At 39.1% G+C, this 21,362-nt stretch overlaps 1 long non-coding RNA gene and 2 pseudogenes across 1 annotated transcript; 2 read left to right on the forward strand and 1 right to left on the reverse strand.

Annotated features, from left to right (window-relative positions):
• The first annotated feature begins 2,324 nt into the window (after window positions 1-2,324).
• Window positions 2,325-3,331, forward strand: LOC119918943 (annotated as a pseudogene).
• Window positions 3,332-6,990: 3,659 nt separating this feature from the next.
• LOC119918942 lies at window positions 6,991-7,586 on the forward strand. The gene is made up of 3 exons (XR_005447508.1): window positions 6,991-7,093; window positions 7,234-7,277; window positions 7,368-7,586. It is a non-coding gene; the product is annotated as an uncharacterized LOC119918942 (long non-coding RNA).
• A 12,406-nt stretch (window positions 7,587-19,992) lies between these two features.
• On the reverse strand, window positions 19,993-21,352 carry LOC119918945 (annotated as a pseudogene).
• Window positions 21,353-21,362: the final 10 nt, after the last annotated feature.

Genomic DNA, 21,362 nt, shown 5'->3' on the forward strand with positions numbered 1-21,362 from the left:
CTTGTTTTTGATGTAACTACTTGATCTCTTCTTAAAATATCTTGCAAGAAAAGGCTGTGAAGGCTTTTGCTCTCACCAAAAAGTCAGACTACCACTACTACTAAAATAAAACTTACAATACCCTCCCCTTTTCCTGTAGCCCGTATGAACTGTGTCCAATTCCTCCTTATTTTTTGTCCAATCATATTGCAACTAGAGTAATGTTTACAGTCCACTGTTCAAGGCATCCCCAAGCTGACAATGAACTCTGATCAACAAATTTGGATCCGTTTAATCAACCTACTTATTCATTCTCTGTTTGTAAAATGTTTCACCAGGTCAGCACTTTGAATTGATGGAAGCCAATCAAAGTTGAAAGGCCAGAAATTAACTGCCAAGTCACAAGGTTATGGAAAAATGATTACTGTGGTGGTTTATCTGAACCCACGACTACAACTGAAGAAAAAGATATATATGAATGGGTCAGCCACCACAACGAAATAGTATGCATATGCCAAGTTTAGTCACTGAAAAGAAAACTGTTCTCATTATGTCATCATACTAAATGTAAGAACAATAGTTACTTAAATACAATAGAAATATCCAATTAGGAGGTAGGCAACCTGGTAAATATGACATGATCGACATTTCCATGGATTGCCATTAACAATTCACCATCACATGTGTGTGGAAGACCTGGAGCTGTAAATAAAATGAAATTAGCTTAGATGTCAAGTCTACAGGTAGGTTTACAGTCCAGGCTTTAGGGTCTCCTCAAAATCAAAACTATACCATTCAACATATTGATCATTATCATAACAACATACCATCACCAGAAGATGGCAGCAGAGTAAAGAGAGCCTGTGAGAGGGGACTGTTAAAATTATATTAAGGAAAAAGAATAAATTTTGTGGTAGTAACCAAGTCAACATGGCATATCTAAAGTAGCACATGCAAATATAATGCTACATCTGCAACTATAACAAATCCATACATGAATATGAACAAAGTAAAAATGGATTTTATCACAGCTTGCCCTGTGGCAATTGAACTGCACAGCTTGTAGGTTCACCATGAGTGTTTAGTAGTTTACATTTTTGTCCAAAATAAAGAGAATAATTCACTATTAATAAATGAACCCTCTTTTCCCTTATGATTCTGCTCTAGGCCTTGGTCAGTCAGCATCTTTATGAAGAGAGTAACACCCATGCACTAAAACTAATAGTGGTGCAATGGATAAGACATAATAAGCCTTAAGTGTGAAAGACCTGGGTTCAATTCCCACACTGTGACCCATCCACCTATGTCCTTGAGCAAGACATTTAAGTGTCTAGTTGCTCCAGAGGCGTGTGACCTCTGACATGTATAGCAATTGTAAGTGGCTTTGATAAAAGCGTCAGCTAAATGAATAAATTAAACTCCAAGCCAAACATTTATTTAAATCAACGATATTTCAACCCCATTTGATATTCAACACCTTTTCAGATTCACAATTACCTTGAAGATGCTGAACTTGCGGTAGCCTATCTGGGATGTTGCGGATGATTTGGATTTTTACCCTGTTGCTGTGCTCTTAAGTTTCAACATTGACCTTGTTTGTGGCTGATCTTCAATGCACAACAATAAGATGACCACTGTCCATGATGTGACCTGACTCATGAATAAAAAGCTAATTACTGTGTTTCAGAATGTGTAACACATACTCTACTAAGGAGGATCGTTGTCCATGTTTTCTTTTAAATTAATCTGAAACTCTCAAAACAATAGGTTTGTTGTATTCTGTAAAGCCTGATGTAACTCAAAACTGTCTGAATATTGTCACATTTAGAGGTATGAGGCAGGGTTGAATTACACAGAGGCTTTCCTTGAAACCTGTTTTTGGGGGTGGGGTGGAGCTGTTCACGTGCACACACATACATTCTGCCCGCAACATACTGTGCGTAACGTGCGTTGAGTGTGTTACCAATAAATGATAATTGTAAATTGATAAGATTATATTTAAAGACGTTACAAACAATTGACATTAAAGCCTAGGATTAAAACATTGCTTGGTTCTTTTCACACCACACTTCTGTGAACAACAAATCTGCTTTAAGTGTGGAAATTATAGCAATGAATTGTGGGTTTTGATGACACTTGCTGTCAAAAACAAACTGCACATACAGTCACTTTGCAGATTGTAAAGACTTGCTCAAGATCATTTCCAACATTGGTGGTACACTGAAGAAGCCCACCATGTTAACACGCACAGACCAATCAGATTGTTTGATAGTGTTCCCTCCCATTCATTTTTCTCCCATTTGATAGAATAACATTAAGATTAATCATCTTGCAGTACGATCTTAATGAACTGCTGTCTCAAGTGGAAAATGTTGGCCATATTTTGTGTCGCTCTGGTGTTCACAATTGGCCGTAAGTATTCTATAGAATTCAGTTTCACTTATGTTTCTCTTATTGTCACTTGTTATTGTAAATTTGTGAATGATTTTGTAATCACTGGTCTGCATTTGATTTGTTTTCAGGATGCATAATGACCAAAGTTTTGTGACAAAGACTGTTGGTGTTGGAGAAGATGTGACTCTAATATGTAGCCGCCAGTCTAGATTAGCAGAATCTTATTTTGGATCAGACTTGCTCCTGGAAGCTTCCTGAAATCTAGGAGCAACTTATACTTTTGATAATGCATACGTTAATAAGACTCCTCGCATACAGCAAAACAGAGCCTGGAACATTTGTTCTACATATGACCCAAACAGAGCTGAGCGATACTGCATTTTACTACTGTGAACAAGTGGTTGAACTGCAGACACGTTTCTGAGTAAAACCTTTCTGAGAGTCAAAGGTGAATGGAGCCATACTCAACTTTCAATTCAATTTCCAACTTCAGCTTTGAATGTTTGTACACTTCTCTCTTGCATAGAATTCTATAAATATTAAATGAAGGAATGTATTTGTTTGGTACAAAACGGATGATGCAATACTGTGATTTTGTTTCTCTTTTCAAGAGCCAGAACCTCATATCATTTTCGTCATTCAAGACTTTCCATCTGATCCAGTTCGCCCAGGACACTTAGTGAGTCTGCAGTGTTCAGTCCTCTCTGACCTGAAAGTAGAACATGTCCTGGAGAACACAGCGTGTACTGGTTCAGAGCCGGATCAGAAGGATCTCATCCCAGTGTCATTTATGCTCATAAAAACAGTGGGGATGAATGTGAGAAAGTCCTGAGGCCGCTCTCCACAGAATGTCTACAGCTTCTCTAAGAACATCAGCTCATCTGATGCTGGGATTTATTACTGTGCTGTGGCTGCATGTGGGGAGATATTTTGGAAATGGAACAAAGCTGGACACTGAAGGTAAGCTTGTAATTGTCATATTCCAAAGATCAGCTTCATGTTTAATATTACATAAAAATATCTTCAGCATAAATAACTGAATATGTATTTCTACCTGAAGGCAACAATAAAGAGTAATGATTGTTTTTTTTACTTCTTTTGTTGTTCTTCTTTTATATATATTTCAGATTCCCTGAGGTCCAATACAATTCTGTTTCTGTCTGTGCTGCTTTGGCTATCAGTCTGATTGTTATAGCCCTACTGATGTACACTGTGCAGAACAAAAAGTGCAATGGTTGTAATGGTAATAAACTAACGTCAATCTATCACACATTATTTAGCTAATTGTAAACAGTGATAAGATTAGTGCTGTGTTTCTTAAATCAGTCTATCATTCATTTTCTAAATAATTAAATCCTGTGTATCTTCTGATGCTGGTTGTTTTTCATGTTATGTCACGTTACAATCCAGCTGTTGCTGCTGCCCTGCAAACAAATGCTGCAACAACCACTGGTGATCAACAAAGTCAGCAGGTAAGTACTTAAAAAAAGATGTTTGTTCGTACATTTATATTGACCGCTCACATCTAACAATGTTTTGCCATATATATCTACAGACAGATGAACACATTGGTTTATTCTGTGGCAAACTTCAACAGACGGAAATGTGGCAGGAATGTAAATAGAAGTGCAAATACATTCGAGGGAGAGAGCATCTACACAGATCAGGTTTTGGGGTAGGACAGAAACATGTACACACAAGTTCCTAATTGATTTTTGTTTAATGTGCATGGTACACCATGCTGCAGATATTAGCAGGATGTTTTCTGCTGTATGGAATGAATAAAAATTAGTTCCTGTACACATTTGGACCAGATCTTTAAATTTATTGAAATTTATTTTTATTTTTTTCTTACTGTATAGTTTAAGCCAGCATTGATATGTATGATAGGGGCTGCATTGCAAGGTCACTTTGAAATGTGTTTCCAATCCTGCCTGTCTCTTTTGTATGTATAGGATATTAAGCTCTTACGTGGAAAGTTTATTTTCAAGCTTTCTATATGATAACATTCTTGGACAAATAAATGACAATGGAATTAAAGATCAAGTCTTATAAACCTGCCTTCAGCCTCAAGTGTTTGTGTAAGATTGTATGTACAGTATAATTAAAGAAATTTTGGATTTGTACATAAGAAACTTGGACATGTATATCATGTTAATATTATTCCAGGAATCATAATTGGGAGAGATCTGTGTAGATTATTAGTTATTATAAGTATTTGAGTACATTTTATGGAGAACCAAACTGCGACTGTTTCAAACATTATATGTTAACTTGATGACAAAGGTCTGGTAAGCCTGTCGCTGGCAGTCATGTATGTCATTTTAGTATGAGGACGTGTTGTTTTCTTTGCTTGACTAACTTGACATCAAGATCACCTTGCATTCACCTGGAGTTTTCTACGTTATGACTGCATCTACGTATATAGATTGGTACAAATTTGATTCATACATTCATGATTCCTAAAATAGGAATCCTAAAATACCTTTGATTATCCCCAAACTTTTTGTCAAGAGCCAAATATTTTATTAGCACAATACTTTTAGGTTAAGGACCAAACTAATGACATTCAGCCAAAGCTGTAGTTTGTTTTTAATGTTACTTAGCATACGTTGCATTCTAATGCACTAAACTAAGATGGTGACCATGGTAACCATTAAACCTAATCAACATTGTCACTGTAAGGATATTAGCATGCAGCCTCACAGAGGTGCTAGCATGGCTGTAAACTGTTAGTTTTGTTTACTTGTGAATTTGTAATGCCGATGACGCAGGATAAAGTCACCTAAACTGTCCACTGTATGTTTTACTCGTCAATTCATCGTCTCGTTCATTGTAATGTAAGTCACTGATGACCTGCAATGGACTTGAACAAAAGTGAAGTGAAAATATGTCCTAGAAATTGTCGGAAATAGCTTTCAAAAAAATACTATGCTGCAGTTTGGCATCTCTATTCTGTTCAAACTGACCACAAAACCTCAAAAGTCATGAAGCTGCTGAAGAACAGCGTGACAGGAAATGTACTTACATAAAGCCCGTCTTCTATGATAACCAAGAGGATGCATCAGCTAGTGTGACCTATCACCACTCTTATATCATCACTTTTACTCTGAAAAACCAACAAAGATTTTAACAAAAGACAACATCAGGATGCTCCGTTCAGGGATTATACTGCTTCTTCTCTCATCAAGGATGTAAGTGCTATCTCTGGCCAATTTATTATTGAGGGTTTTATGGTGGAAAGAAAAGTTATTTTTCTTCGATGTTTTTCTTTAATATATGTGTACTAAAGCATTATGGCAACAGTTATTTGTAGTTTTGTGAATAAATGTTACCTTAATTTCTAATCATATAAAATTATACATTCCGATTATTAGTAATAACAATTACTCCCTATTGTCTTTTATTCCAGATGCACTGATCTCAGTGACCACTGTTCATCTTGGTGAACCTGTGACCTTCACATGTGCTTACCCTGATGCAGAGTATAGCAATACAAGAATTAAGTGGTACAAACAGATTACTGGTGATACTCTTACATTAATTACTACACTGATGAAAGCTACTACAAATCCTGCATTTGAGCAAGGGTTTCCTTCCTCACGATTTGTTGCAAACCATACCACAATCATGAGCACTCTGACCATTTTGGAAACAATCGAAGATGATGAGGCAGTGTATCACTGTGCAGTCACTACCTGGAGTAAGGATCAATGGATAGGCACATATTTGTCTTTAAAAGGTAATACATGCCTCTGTTGTATAATACATGTCATTTTGATGTTCCAACTCTCCTTCTAAATACAGACAACCTGCAACTTTTCACACTTTGTTTGCATTTTGTAGGAAACCTCAGAAGATGACAGACTATAATGTAGTTCAGTGGCCAACAATATCTGATCCTGTTCATCCAGGAGACGCCGTAACTCTCCAGTGTTCAGTTCTCTCCACGTCTAAGAAGAAGTCCTGTCCAGGTGTACACTGGTTTGGAGTTAGATCAGATAAATATCATGCAAACACCATCTACACTGGTGGAAATAGACATCATGAATGTGACAAGAGACCTGATGCACAATCTCCGCCAAAGAGCTGTGTTTATCACCTTTCTAAGAATGTCAGCTCCTCCGATGCTGGGATTTATTACTGTGCTGTGGCTGCATGTGGGGAGATTATATTTGGAAATGGGACAAAACTGGACATTGAGTCAGGTAACTATCATTTTTCTGTTACCATTATGGTTCCCCCTTCATTGCCCCCTGAAGTAGTTTTAAGACTGAAAAAGCCCCATCTTATTCCACACAGTTTGACAGCATAATATGCTGTATATTATGTATTAGCTTGTTCCAACCCCGTCCAATCCTGTCTAATGGAAATATTCTAGATGTCCGGGACATCATTTCATAGACATGTCTCCCAAATTCATTCTGTTATACTTACCTTTCTATCTTAATGATAGGAAGGAAAGGAAATAAAGTTATAAGTATAGTAAGTAAGTGTAAGTAGAATTTGAACAACTTTGGTGGAATTACATTTTAATTGAATTTTACTAAATGTCATTGTGTGTTACATTTCATGTTTAGGAACCAGCTTGAGGTCTGTTTTACAGATGGACAACATATTTTGCTTCTGCTGTGTGCCACCTCAGCTATAAGTCTGATTGTTATAGCAATCCTCATTTACGTCAACAAGAAAAATAAGTGTGACTATTGCAGTAATGAAGGTAAATAAGTTATCTCACTATATCAAATGTTATTTAGCTAACAGTAATTTCATTAGTGTCAGAGTTACTAATATTAAATTTTGCATCCTTATTTATATTGTCTATTGATCCCCTCCCCCTTCATTTTAACTTTATTGTAGCTGATGTTTCCCTGCAAGAATATTTTGCAAAAAGGAATTTAAAGGTAGAATAACTTCTCATAATGAGTTTTAATGCATTTTTTCTATTTCACTTTCTATTTCTATTTCATTTCACTAATTTTAAATTTCCTCAGAGAGATGAAGAAACATGGATTTATTCCGCCGCTCTCTTTACCACGATGCAAACTGGCACTGGTGGAAGAAGCGATGCAAAAGCAGTGGAGAGGGAGAGGATCTACGCTGCTGTCAAGGCTTTTGGGTTGAATTAGCAAGTTAACTGGACTGTTTTAGATGAGTTACTACCATACTAGAGGCCTATGTGATAGTTGATGCTATTCTGTGTAAAGCTAAGATGTTATTATTGACTATTAGGTAAGATTGTACATATCTGTCTTTGTTTGATGTTTTTAGATTGAATTAAAACAAAGCATTTTGTTACACTAATGTTGTTGACTTAACGTTTTGTGAAACAGTGTTAAGCACAGCTATGAGTAAAGGTCAAGACATAGCAAGCTGGCTAGTAAGTTATTATTGACTAGTTCAACAGAAAATAGGCCAGCATGGCATCTGTCCAGGATCCTTTCAGCTCTTTTAACTCACCCTAATGACTAAAAAGTCTGATATTTACTCTGGTCAGGTCTCTTCTTCGCTTTCTCCAACGTCGTCTTTGGTCTCTCTCACAGCCTTTGTCATGATATCCATACTCAGAATACTGAGTTAGCTTCTTCCAAAGCACTTACATTATACTTTTTGCTGCATTTTATGGGTTGCTTGCAGAAGAGTTGGGGTGATCCCATAAATCCTTACACCGTTGTCCTGCCTGGGATTACAATGTGATGACATTTACCCTATTACAAGTCAGTGTACCATTAATTAGGGCCCGAGCACGACCGTGCGAGGTCCCTATTGAATTTGCTCGGATTATTATTATTTTTATTTTATTTTTTTTATTTTTATTTTTTTTTATGCAAAGTAGGCTCAACTGACATGGCCTAAACATACTCGAAAACTCACCAAATTTGCAAACATGTCAGAACCGGTGAAAAATTTCGTATTCTACAAGTTTCGCACATGGGCGTGGCAAAATGACTCGCTAGCGCCACCTAGAAAATTGAAAAAGATTAGCCCCTCGTTCACGTTCAACCTACATGTATGAAATTTTCTGGGGACATGTATCGAGACGCACAAAAAACCTCAAGAACCCATAGCCTAAAGTCAACAGGAAGTCGGCCATTTTGAATTTTACGGCCATTTCTGGATTTACACACTTCGTACTTTAACGAACTCCTCCTAGGGATTTAGTCAGATCGACGTCAAATTTCTGCTGTGCCTTGTAAAGGCATTGACGATGTTGTGCTATTTGCGAGTTTCGTCAATGGGCGTGTCGGTGGCGTCGATGATTCGCTATGAAACAGAAGTTGTTGTATGGGCGTGTCCGTGGCGTGGCCTCAAAGATCAAGTCTTCGCCATGACACAGGAAGTTGTCGTAACTTCAGTGTACATGCTCACATCTGGACCAAAGTGTACATGTAGTGACAGTCCAGCCCTGAACACATTACATGCCGACATTCACCCACAGTCATAGCGCCACCTGCTGGCAACAGGAAGTGATATTTAACAAAGCAGCCCCCGCTGCACGTTTCACCTACGTGCACGAATTTTCTGTGGTACGTGTATCTTGTCCAGACGCACAAAAAGCCTCTTGGAGCGATGCCCTAAAACCAACAGGAAGTCGGCCATTTTGAATTTTACGTCAAATTTTGGATGATTTACACACTTCGTACTTTAACGAACTCCTCCTAGGGATTTAGTCCGACTGACCTCAAATTTGTGCTGTGCCTTCTAAAGGCATTGAAGATGAAAAGTTGTGCTATTTGCAAGTTTTCGTCAATGGGGTGTCCGTGGCGTGGCGTCAAAGATCAACTCTTCGCCATTACACAGGAAGTTGTCGTAACTTCAGTGTACATGCTCACGTCTGCACCAAACTGTACATGTAGGATGAGAGTCCCGCCCTGAACACATGTACATGCTGACATTCACCCACAGTCATAGCGCCACCTGCTGGCAACAGAAAGTGACTTTTAACGAAGCAGCCCCCGCCGCACGTTTCACCTACGTGCACAAATTTTCTGTGGTACGTGTATCTTGTCCAGACGCACAAAAAAGCCTCTTGGAGCGATGCCCTACAACCAAAGGAAGCCAGCCATTTTGAATTTTACGTCAAATTTTGGATGATTTACACACTTCGTACTTTAACGAACTCCTCCTAGGGATTTAGTCCGACCGACTTCAAATTTGTGGTGTGCCTTCTAAAGTTATTGAAGATGAAACGTTGTGCTATTGCGAGTTTTCGTCAATGGGTGTGTCCGTGGCGTGGCGTCAAAGATCAAGTCTTCGCCATGACACAGGAAGTTGTTGTAACTTCAGTGTACATGCTCACATCTGAACCAAAGTTTACGTGCTGATAACTCTCCCACCCCTATGGAGGACCGATCCTGACACAGTCAGAAATAAATACAGAAATAAAAATGCTCAACAATAAATAAGCATCCAATTAAATACACAAAAAAATAAAGTAAATTAAAGCTGCAAGCAGCGTTGGGCGGGCCCTCGCACTTGTAGCGCGTCCGCGCGTGAGCCGGCCGCCGAGTTGCACATTCTGGAGCTCTGCCGGTGCGGCTGTGAATTTCCTACGCGGTTCCGACGCCGCATGAAGGTGCTATATGTCACTTCCTGTGTCCCCTATGTGGAGCTACATAGCACTTGCCGCTATGAATATAAATCGGTATTGACGTGTAGATGTCTGCGTGGTGGGAGAGTTATCAAGCACGTAAAGTTTGTTTCAGATGTGAGCATGTACACTGAACAATAATGTACCCAAACAATAAAATAATTCCTTTTATATTTCCCTGCCTTGTTGTTTATGTGTACATACAGAGGAAGAATGGGAGAACAGCACACATTTCATCGTTACTGGTGTTAGAGCATGTGAGAACAGTGGATACTTTTAATACAGCCCACACCCCTAATACTGTGTAACTATAACAAGTAGAGACAGAAGAAAAAGATGTTCTTTCTTTACAACTGTCTGCATAGCTTATTCATATTGTGTATGAATGAAAATAAATAGGCCTACTAGGCTCCTCTCTACTTTGACATTTAAGATTAGCTGGTTTGATCCACCTTCATACACATGTGACATTACTGTACAACTTGAGAAAGGTGAGTTGTTTTCTGCTCCAGCCTGCCTAAAAGAAAAGCGTTTTTGGGATTAAATGGACTTTAATAGCTGCTGCAGTGCAGGATGAACTCAGAACAGACCCATTTCTCACCTTATATTCTAAATCATGCAACGAAGAAGAAATGCATAATAAATCCTGGGACAAAATCTGTCCACAGCATGTAGTCTGATGAACAAGACTTGTGTTATAGCTGACTTGGGCAGTGAAATGTTTAATTTTTTTAATTCATGTGGTCATAGTTGTCCACAACTCAAATCAGAATATAAGAAGAAATGTTTTATACCACCTCAAGAAGGCTTCCTATCAGAAGTTAGGAAGGTATTTCAAATGTACAACTGCAGTACTTAATTCTAAGTAAAGTAATTTCCCTGACTTACTGTGTTACGCATGTAACAGGTTTATACTTCCTGTGAGTATAATCCAATCAATCTTATTTTCATACTGTATATCCGTTGTGTAATTTGATAAATTGTGTTGTATTGGTGCTCGCATCGGGTACAACTGACACTTCATTGCCCTCTTCAGAGAAGACTCTGACTGCAACATGCGTCTTTGTAAAGAGAGAAACGGACAGAAAAAGTCTCTAACTCTGCCTGTCAGCTCGCTCTGCTCCGTTAAAACTGAATTTACCATACAGAATTGAATACGAGTGCACTCCAGATTTAGCTGCAGCTAGCTGACCGTGTGCTTCTCCCTATACCGCAGTTCTGTGTCCATGCATGCAGCAAACTGAAAGCACCGTCTGTCGGAGCGTCTACGTGAAAAGAGAAGGAAGACATTGCTGGTAGTATTGTCTTCAGAGTTGTTAAACCTCAGCGCACTGAAGAAGCCATCTGACTGTGTGAGGGCAAGATCGTTGATGTCTGCAGGCAGAGTAGGAGCTCCCTGTCTGACTGGTCCACCAATAGCAGAGAAGATGACCCCTTGAGACACAGCCCCTCCTCATTTGCATAATGAGGCAGAAATGCATACAAAAATTTAAAAAAGACAGGCAGAAATAAATACCATGGGTGAAAATAAATAAGGTAAATAAATACAAAGGAAGAATAAAACAGACAAAATATTAAACACACACATAAATAAATACATTAAAAAAATTTGTAATAAATAAAGTTGAATAAACAAATAAGGTAATTATAACAAAGGTGAATAAGTAAAGGCACTAATTAAAATATATATTTATGTCTCCTTGTATAATTTAATTACTACCTACATTTTTTATTTACTTTATTTTTTGTGTATTTAATTGGATGCTTATTTATTTATTGAGCATTTATTTATTTCTGTATTTATTTCTGACTGTGTCAGGATCGGTCCTCCATAACGGGTGGGAGAGTTATCAAGCACGTAAAGTTTGGTTCAGATGTGAGCATGTACACTGAAGTTACAACAACTTCCTGTCATGGCGAAGACTTGATCTCTGACGCCACGCCACGGACACACCCATTGACGAAACTCGCAAATAGCACAACTTTTCATCTTCAATGCCTTTAGAAGGCACAGCACAAATTTGAAGTCGGTCGGACTAAATCCCTAGGAGGAGTTCGTTAAAGTACGAAGTGTGTAAATCATCCAAAATTTGACGTAAAATTCAAAATGGCCTACTTCCTGTTGATTTTAGGGCATCGCTCCAAGAGGCTTTTTTGTGCGTCTGGACAAGATACACGTACCACAGAAAATTCGTGCACGTAGGTAAAACGTGCGGCGGGGCTGCTTCGTTAAAAGTCACTTCCTGTTGCCAGCAGGTGGCGCTATGACTGTCTGTGAATGTCAGCATGTACATGTGTTCAGGGCGGGACTCTCATCCTACATGTACAGTTTGGTCCAGATGTGAGCATGTACACTGAAGTTACGACAACTTCCGTGTCATGGCGAAGAGTTGATCTTTGACGCCACGCCACGGACACGCCCATTGACGAAAACTTGCAAATAGCACAACTTTTCATCTTCAATGCCTTTAGAAGGCACAGCACAATTTGAGGTCGGTCGGACTAAATCCCTAGGAGGAGTTCGTTAAAGTACGAAGTGTGTAAATCATCCAAAATTGACGTAAAATTCAAAATGGCCGACTTCCTGTTGGGTTTAGGCTATGGCTCCAAGAGACTTTTTTGTGCGTCTGGACAAGATACACGTACCACAGAAAATTCGTGCACGTAGGTAAAACGTGCGGCGGGGGCTGCTTCGTTAAAATTCACTTCCTGTTGCCAGCAGGTGGCGCTATGACTGTGGGTGAATGTCAGCATGTACATGTGTTCAGGGCGGGACTCTCATCCTACATGTACAGTTTGGTCCAGATGTGAGCATGTACACTGAAGTTACGACAACTTCCGTGTCATGGCGAAGAGCTGATCTTTGACGCCACGCCACGGACACGCCCATTGACGAAAACTTGTAAATAGCACAACTTTTCATCTTCAATGCCTTTAGAAGGCACAGCACAAATTTGAGGTCGGTCGGACTAAATCCCTAGGAGGAGTTCGTTAAAGTACGAAGTGTGTAAATCATCCAAAATTTGACGTAAAATTCAAAATGGCCGACTTCCTGTTGGGTTTAGGCTATGGCTCCAAGAGACTTTTTTGTGCGTCTGGACAAGATACACGTACCACAGAAAATTCGTGCACGTAGGTAAAACGTGCGGCGGGGCTGCTTCGTTAAATTCACTTCCTGTTGCCAAGGTGGCGCTATGACTGTGGGTGAATGTCAGCATGTACATGTGTTCAGGGCGGGACTCTCATCCTACATGTACAGTTTGGTCCAGATGTGAGCATGTACACTGAAGTTACGACAACTTCCGTGTCATGGCGAAGAGCTGATCTTTGACGCCACGCCACGGACACGCCCATTGACGAAAACTTGTAAATAGCACAACTTTTCATCTTCAATGCCTTTAGAAGGCACAGCACAAATTTGAGGTCGGTCGGACTAAATCCCTAGGAGGAGTTCGTTAAAGTACGAAGTGTGTAAATCATCCAAAATTTGACGTAAAATTCAAAATGGCCGACTTCCTGTTGGGTTTAGGCTATGGCTCCAAGAGACTTTTTTGCGTCTGGACAATACACGTACCACAGAAAATTCGTGCACGTAGGTGAAACGTGCGGCGGGGGCTGCTTCGTTAAAGGTCACTTTCTGTTGCCAGCAGGTGGCGCTATGACGTGGGTGAATGTCGGCATGTTGTTTCAGGGCGGGACTCTCATCCTACATGTACAGTTTGGTCCGGATGGAGCATGTACACTGAAGTTACAACAACTTCCTGTTTCATTGCGAATCATCGACGCCACGGCACGCCCATTGACGAAAACGCGCAAATAGCACAACTTTTCATCGTCAATGCCTTTAGAAGGCACAGCAGAAATTTGAGGTCGATCCGACTAAATCCTAGGAGGAGTTCGTTAAAGTACGAAGTATGTAAATCATCCAAAAATGGCCATAAAATTCAAAATGGCCGACTTCCTGTTGACTTTAGGCTATGGGTTCTTGAGGCTTTTTGTGCGTCTTGATACGATACATGTCCCCAGAAAATTTCGTACATGTAGGTTGAACGTGAACGAGGGGCTAATCATTTCCAATTTTCTAGGTGGCGTAGCGAGTCATTTTGCCACGCCCATGTGCGAAACTTGTAGAATACGAAATTTTTCACCGGTTCTGACATGTTTGCAAATTTTGGTGAGTTTTCGAGTATGTTTAGGCCATGTCATTTGGGCCTACTTTGCAGAAAAAAAAAAAAAAAAAAAAAAAAAATCCGAGCAATTTCAATAGGGACCTCGCACGGTCGTGCTCGGGCCCTAATAAATATAGGTAGTAATTAAATTTACAAGGAAACATAAATGTATATATTTTAATTAGTGCCTTTACTTATTCACCTCAAATAAGATTGATTTGATTATACTCACAGGAAGTATAAAACCTGTTACTGCGTCTATTAAAAGTAAGTAACACAAAAATGTCAGGGAAATTACTTTACTTAGAATTAAGTACTGCAGTTACATTTGAAATACCTTCCCTTTCTGATAGGAAGCCTCTTGAGGTGGTATAAACATTTCTTCTTTATCTGATTTGAGTTGTGGACAACTATGACCACATGAATTAAAAAAATTAAACATTTCACTGCCCAAGTCAGCTCTAACATAGTCTGTTCATTAGACTACATGCTGTACAGTATTTGTGGACAGATTTTGTCCCAGGATTTATTATGCATTTCTCTTCTTCGTTGCATGATTTAGAATAATAAGGTGAGAAATGGGTCTATTCTGAGTTCATCCTGCACTGCAGCAGCTAATAAAGTCCATTTAATCCCAAAAACGCTTTTCTTTTAGGAAGGCTGGAGCAGAAAACACTCACCTTTCTCAAGTTGTACAGTAATGTCACATGTGTATGAAGGTGGATCAAACAAGCTAATCTTAAATGTCAAAGTAGAGAGGAGCCTAGTAGGCCTATTTATTTTCATTCATTACACAATATGTAAGCTATGCAGACAGTTGTAAAGAAAGAACATCTTTTTCTTCTGTTCTCTACTTGTTATAGTTAACAGTATTAGGGGTGTGGGCTGTATTAAAAGTATCCACTGTTCTCCCATGCTCTAAACACAGTAACGATGAAATGTGCTGTTCTCACATTCTTCCTCTGTATGTACACATAAACAACAAGGCAGGGAAATATAAAAGGAATTTATTTTATTGTTTGGGTACTTATTGTTCAGTGTACATGCTCACATCTGAAACAAACTTTACGTGCTTGATAACTCTCCCACCCCGCAGACTACATACACATACCGATTTTATTCATAGCGGCAAGTGCTATGTAGCTCCACATAGGGGACACAGGAAGTGACGTATAACACCTTCATGCGGCGTCGGAACCGCGTAGCAAATTCACAGCCGCACCGGCAGAGCTCCAGAATATGCAACTCGGCCGGGTCACGCGCGGACGCGCTACAAGTGCGAGGGCGCGCCCAACGCTGCTTGCAGCTTTAATATTATTTGAAACTGTTGTTTGAAGATAAAATTACTTCATAATTTTGCTTTCAAGTGAAATGTGGCCTTGTGATTTAACTGGAAAGTTCTATTATTCATTGCTAAAGGACAAGTTAGGGTGCTGGTTAATGCATGACAGGAAATACTAATGCTGTCATACTGAAAGAACAAAAAAGATATGGGCCTTTTGCATCATCAGCTATTTATACCATACTTTAGACCACAAGGCAGGAAGCCTTTTATATTTTCTTTGTTTGTAGGTACAATAAAGGTGTTAAAGATTTGGGTATGTACCTGTTTTTCCTGTTGATGTAGTTTGACCACTTAAAGTTTCCCCTTGTGGGATTAATCTTCTTAATCTTAATCTTAAGAAGAACAGCCTGTAGGGGGCACTAGAAGGACTTCAGGGACCAAGTAAATTCTAGGTTGTTTTATTTATTTTGCATCACTGTTATTTTGGTGAAGAATAATGAGTTTACATTCAGTAATTTCTGTTTTCATGTATCTACAAGAATTAGCAAGAAATGGCAGCTTGACTAGTACAATAGCAAATATGTTTTTCTTAGTATTTCCTTAAAATTCTTAAGGAAAGTGCCCCATATCACATTTCCATCATTTATTTTATATGCGGATGATAATGTGACACACACAAACACCTAAACCCCCAAAGGATGACAGGCAGCAGTTATCATCCTTTGGAGGTCAGCAGCTGGCAGAAGCTGAAAGCATTTAGTAACATCTGTGAGCACACCACACCAGATTCTTGCAAGGGTATGTGCATAGGCCTGTGTGAATGTGGCATGAAATATCCTCATCATAGACATACACAAGCCACAACACAACACACATGGCTACTCTGGTTCAAGTTCAAGTTGTATGACAACATCTATTAAATGGTGTTTGAAGTGCAATACACAGTAATATAATGAATTGCATGAAAGTCACTTTATGTGCAGCAAACTCAGTAATAAGATGCTTGGTGTATCCAAGCTGGACTACACCTTCCTTTTCAGCGGATATGGCAAACCCACTGTCCTAACGCATTGATGTGCCATCATGTTTTCGTGGACTGTCACAAGATGAGCTTGACCTATACAAAACTCTTACTGTGTGTAAAACTTTTTTTTTTTTAATTGGATAGGCTGAATAATGCATCAACATAGTTTAAAAAATTTTGCTCCATTGTTAAAAAAAGGATAAAAATGTACAGGATTGCTAGGTCACAAAAGCATGAGGTCAGTGTGTCGACATTATTCGCACCTCTATTGTGGCAACCACGCAACATAAGCCATAGCTCTATGAAGAGACTTGAGGTCTCACCGGTTCACATGCAGGCTGTGCTCTGCCTACAGCAAAGGAAGACCGTCATCAGGAGTACTGGGGAGTTTTCCTGGTGGGCCAGTGAACCACACAGTATTGAAATAAAGGAAAAAAACTAGTCTATTTGTATGTGCATTAATCCACTGGCGCTCTCTGTGCACATAGTATGTGGTTACTGGCCCAGACAGGGGTGGGGCCGGGCTGTTGTAATATGATTGGCTATATCAATCAATCACAAGCTCCAATTAGAACATAATATAACAGTTGAACTGCAGACCTAACCCCTAGCCCAATTTTGTGCTTCAAAACTCGTGGTGGTGCCGAAAAGTTGAGCATGGGGGAAAAAAGTGCAAGTGCCTCAAAAAGCAAAATAGCTTCAATGCCATCACAGGCCCCAGAACTCAGGCAAGCACCGGTGATGGGGTAAGATTTGGCTAGCTTGCTTTTTAGCTAAGGTTATTTCAGTTGCGAGTGAGGAAGCTAAAGTTACACAGATATCAATGAGACATTAATGCATATCAATGAAACACTATGCTGCATTACTGCGTTTTGTTTGATTAGCTTGGAGACTAACCACAAGTCACATCTATTATTAGGTTATTAAACAACCTTGCTGCCAGTGGAAACATCAACAACTTGGAGAGAAAGTACTCTTGACTGTTGAAATTTCCATACATCTTGTATTAGCAAAGCTAAGTGAGCATGTTTTTATTGCATCAATGATCTATTTACATTTAAATCACAGATGCATGGTCCTGACAGCCACTAGGCTTGAATGTACAGTAAATTTTATTGTACTCCGGGGCTCAGCTGAGGTGATTACATAAGGAGAACTGGATACGTGTTTCTGGTTTTGCAAATGTATTTTAATGGCTCATGTCATGGTGCACTGTATTTGCATAAAAAGGAAAGGTGTCCCCAGATGCTTGTCCAGAGAGCTGGCTGACCAGAGACAAATTCCTGGGCCATCTTTTTTATACTTTTTTCTTTTACCCCCTGGCCTACAGAGAGGGGGGGGGGGGGCGTGGGGGGGGGGGGGGGGGGGGGGGGGGTGGGGGGGGGGTGGGGGTGCTGTGTGTGGTAGTCTGCTCTTACAGCAGAATGCACACACTCCTGTAGACTCATTCTTTTTCTTCACTCTTTTCACTTTCTTGTTGAGAAATTCAGGGCTGCATAGTTCACTGCCTCTGCATCACAATCCTGCAATAATAATGTCTTTTAATACCTATTTATTGATTAGAACTCTAAATTAAGAATTATCTGATCATCTGCTACAAATAGTACTCTTATCAAAGATGTGTAGCAATTGTAGAAGTTATCTGTCAGGTATTAAAAATACTAAATACTGCAGAGTGTCATTTACTATGTACGTTTTTTGGCAGCCTAATACGTTTTATCATTTTTAATAAATCTGTCAACTATGTGAAACAGAATAAATAAAATATTTTGCAATTACATTATGAGCAAAGAATTAAAATGCACACAGGACTAAAGACTGAATTAAAGACATAGATAAGCCTGGGGAGTCAAAAGACATAAATGATTGTAACATTGAACATTGAAAACAGGATGGTTTTTGCCTCTCAATTTGGTGTCAGGTGTCAAAGATAAAAGCATATTTACCAGCTCAGTTGATTGATCCATTGTCAACTTGTCATATACAGGGTTACGGTAGGCAGGATTTTACTTCTGCTGATAAAAGCAAAAGCTTTAGAAAGGTGTCTAAAACTTTTTTCAATGTAAAAGACCTCACACTTTCGGATGCGTTAATGAAGAGCTAAAACCCATGGGCACTAGCAGTCGCCAGTACGTGTCTTTAGGCGTCGGGGAGTGAGATTTGCTGACTGCACAGCTATCTGGCTTCCATTACAATGCAGTCTATTTATTCCATCTTTACCATAAAAACCGTAGTTAGTTGTTAGTTTGCAGAACTTACATTTACATGCAAAAACGTAGGGTGAGCTCATAAAATATAATTATTAAAATAATAATTAAATTACAGTATTTCGTTGTTTACAATGCAGTTTGTTTAAAGGGTGATAAAGATTAGATTCTCTCCCTGCATACAGAACATTACTTGTAAACATTAGCCTGTGGTGTTTAAATATTAGTGGCATTTCCACTTTAACAGATGTTGATGTAAAGTAATGCAAGTAAATGTTGTCCCAAAGAAGACCCATGAATGGACGTTTAGAAAAACCCATATATCTTTAGGCTTAAACCAATAAATTACTACCTATACTAGCTTAATAAGGACAAAACTTATTCAGTGGTTCATAATTGCAAGTGTAGGCGACACAAATGACATTTTGTAGGTTAGTGTTTAGACAAAGTGTATAAACACTTCACAAAAAATCCATGTACATTTCAGGAACCTACCATTGCAATGTTCACAAACTCTTCTTTGATTTACACAGAAAATAAGGACAACAATCACAATCACAGCAGACCAACAGTACCCAAGCCAATGACAGGGTCCGGTCTGGTCTTGGAATTACAAAAATGCAAAAGAGACACCAATACCTCATTCATTTTTTAATTTCAATGAATACCTGGAGCAATATTTAGCAATAACTTTACCCAAATTGTTGTAATACTAAATTGTTATTGGCTGTTTAAGATACTGTCATGAAAAAATACTTCTACTCTGATTAACATTTAAATCTGAGATCTGTGATCCTCTCTGACTTAAAGATGCATTTGAAGGGGAACTTATGCACAGATAAGATTTTTAGAAAAAGATATTATCCATAAATATATGCAGAGTAGTAACAATGAATTATTGATATATGTTATACTTTTTTGCCTGGCTTAATGTAAAACTTAAAACAAAGTATTGAAATAGTTGTTAAAAGTATGTTCAAACTTTATAGTGTAGTAACTATGCTATGATATATCTAAATGTCTGTCAAAGACAATTGGTTTTAAAATCAAATAACATTTTTCATCAAATTAGGGCTGCAGCTAATGATGATTTTAGTCCTCGAAGCTTCTATAGATTATTTCACAATTCATCGATGCATCGTTTAAGAAGTACTTCTGCTTGACGGTGGCGGCAGCGCGCGCCAAGTAACAGGATCAGCTGTGCACATTTACAGTCCTTTTGGAAATTCATAGTGTGTCATACAGCAAACATCAGACCTACACAAGACATGCTTCACCAACACAACATCACCCGATGCTATACAAGTTATACTAAAGGCTCGTGCAGCTACACAACTTCAGCGTCAGCCAATGGCCGTGCTTTTCACACAGAGCATACAGAGCTTGCCGTCTTGTGACGGGAGTCTGGAAGTCATTGTGACTGATCGTTGACAGGGGGTAAAACCTACACGAGCTGACAGCAGCACCGACGCTGATCTCCAAACACGTTTAATCAAGAAACACACTGAAATGTGAAACGGGAAATGAGCGATCCTACACAAAAAAATAACTGTTTTTGTTATTATAAAGATACCAATTATAAAGACAATAATATGTGTGAAAAGATGGATTAGTACACACGGGTAGCAGGGATTGTCTGAGCTACAGAGAGAGCTGGAGGTGAGTAAAGAGGTGCAGCTCCCCAACACCCGTTAAAGAATGACTGTAAGGTTACAATTCACACTAAAAGGAGAACAACAAACGCATGTGTACATTTCGGCTGAGGACTGCGGCTTACTTTGGCTAGCCTTCAACTCACAATCAACCAGGATTTCAGTTAATTGCTAAAGTTGCTGTTACTGTTACCTTGTCTGTGGTTCACTAGCAGATCACCGGGTGCTTTCTGATTACTCGCCGTCATGCTGTGCAAGTTTGCTGTACGGTGTTTTGTTTTACGATGCAAAGAATTTGCGTCGATGCATTTTAGTAATTGATTTACTCGATGAATCGTTTCAGCCCCAGATCAATCTCACCAGTTCACAATGACATAAAGAATTTAAAATACATACTTTTCTCTACTTTGGTTCCTTCACTAAACAGGATCTCTCCACATGGACCACAGCACAGTATATGTCCCAGCATCAGAAGAGTTCTGTATAGTTTTCGACAGACTGTAGACACTTCCTTCTTCTTGTTCATCACTGCTGTTCTTGTTACTGTAAATTATGCTGGATGGGATCTCCTGAACCAGCTCTGAACCAGTAAACAGTGGTTCCCCTGGGCACTGATCTGTGTTTCCTTTGTTCTTGGAGAGAAGTGAACACTTAAGTCACTGAGCCTCCCGGCTGGACTGATGCTGTCTCTGGAGTTTGTTCACATTGACAGATTCTGCTGATTATGATCTGTGTGATTCGTTAAAAAAGTCATCAAATCACTTAACATCTCAGTATTTGTTGCTGCAAAACTTGGGGTGAATGTCAGGGCTTTATGGAAAGTAACTTACCATTCACAGCCAAGAAGGTTCCATTAACAATCCGTGAATACGCTGCTTTGACAGAAGTATGTTGCTTCATCCTCTTTGATGACATTTCTAATGGTAAGTGAATACTGAGTCTGCCCCTGTAGATTTGAACCGTGGTTGTTAAATTGTCCACTAAGTGTTTGTCGGATATGAGTTCCTGTTGCAACTGATTGGACCATAAAACCAAGAGACTGCTTATACCAGTGAAAGAAT

Source organism: Micropterus salmoides, unplaced genomic scaffold, assembly GCF_014851395.1.
Source record: "Micropterus salmoides isolate LMB-PRFRI ecotype aquatic unplaced genomic scaffold, ASM1485139v1 Ms_hic_scaffold_2495, whole genome shotgun sequence".
In the NCBI taxonomy this organism is placed as follows: domain Eukaryota; kingdom Metazoa; phylum Chordata; class Actinopteri; order Centrarchiformes; family Centrarchidae; genus Micropterus; species Micropterus salmoides.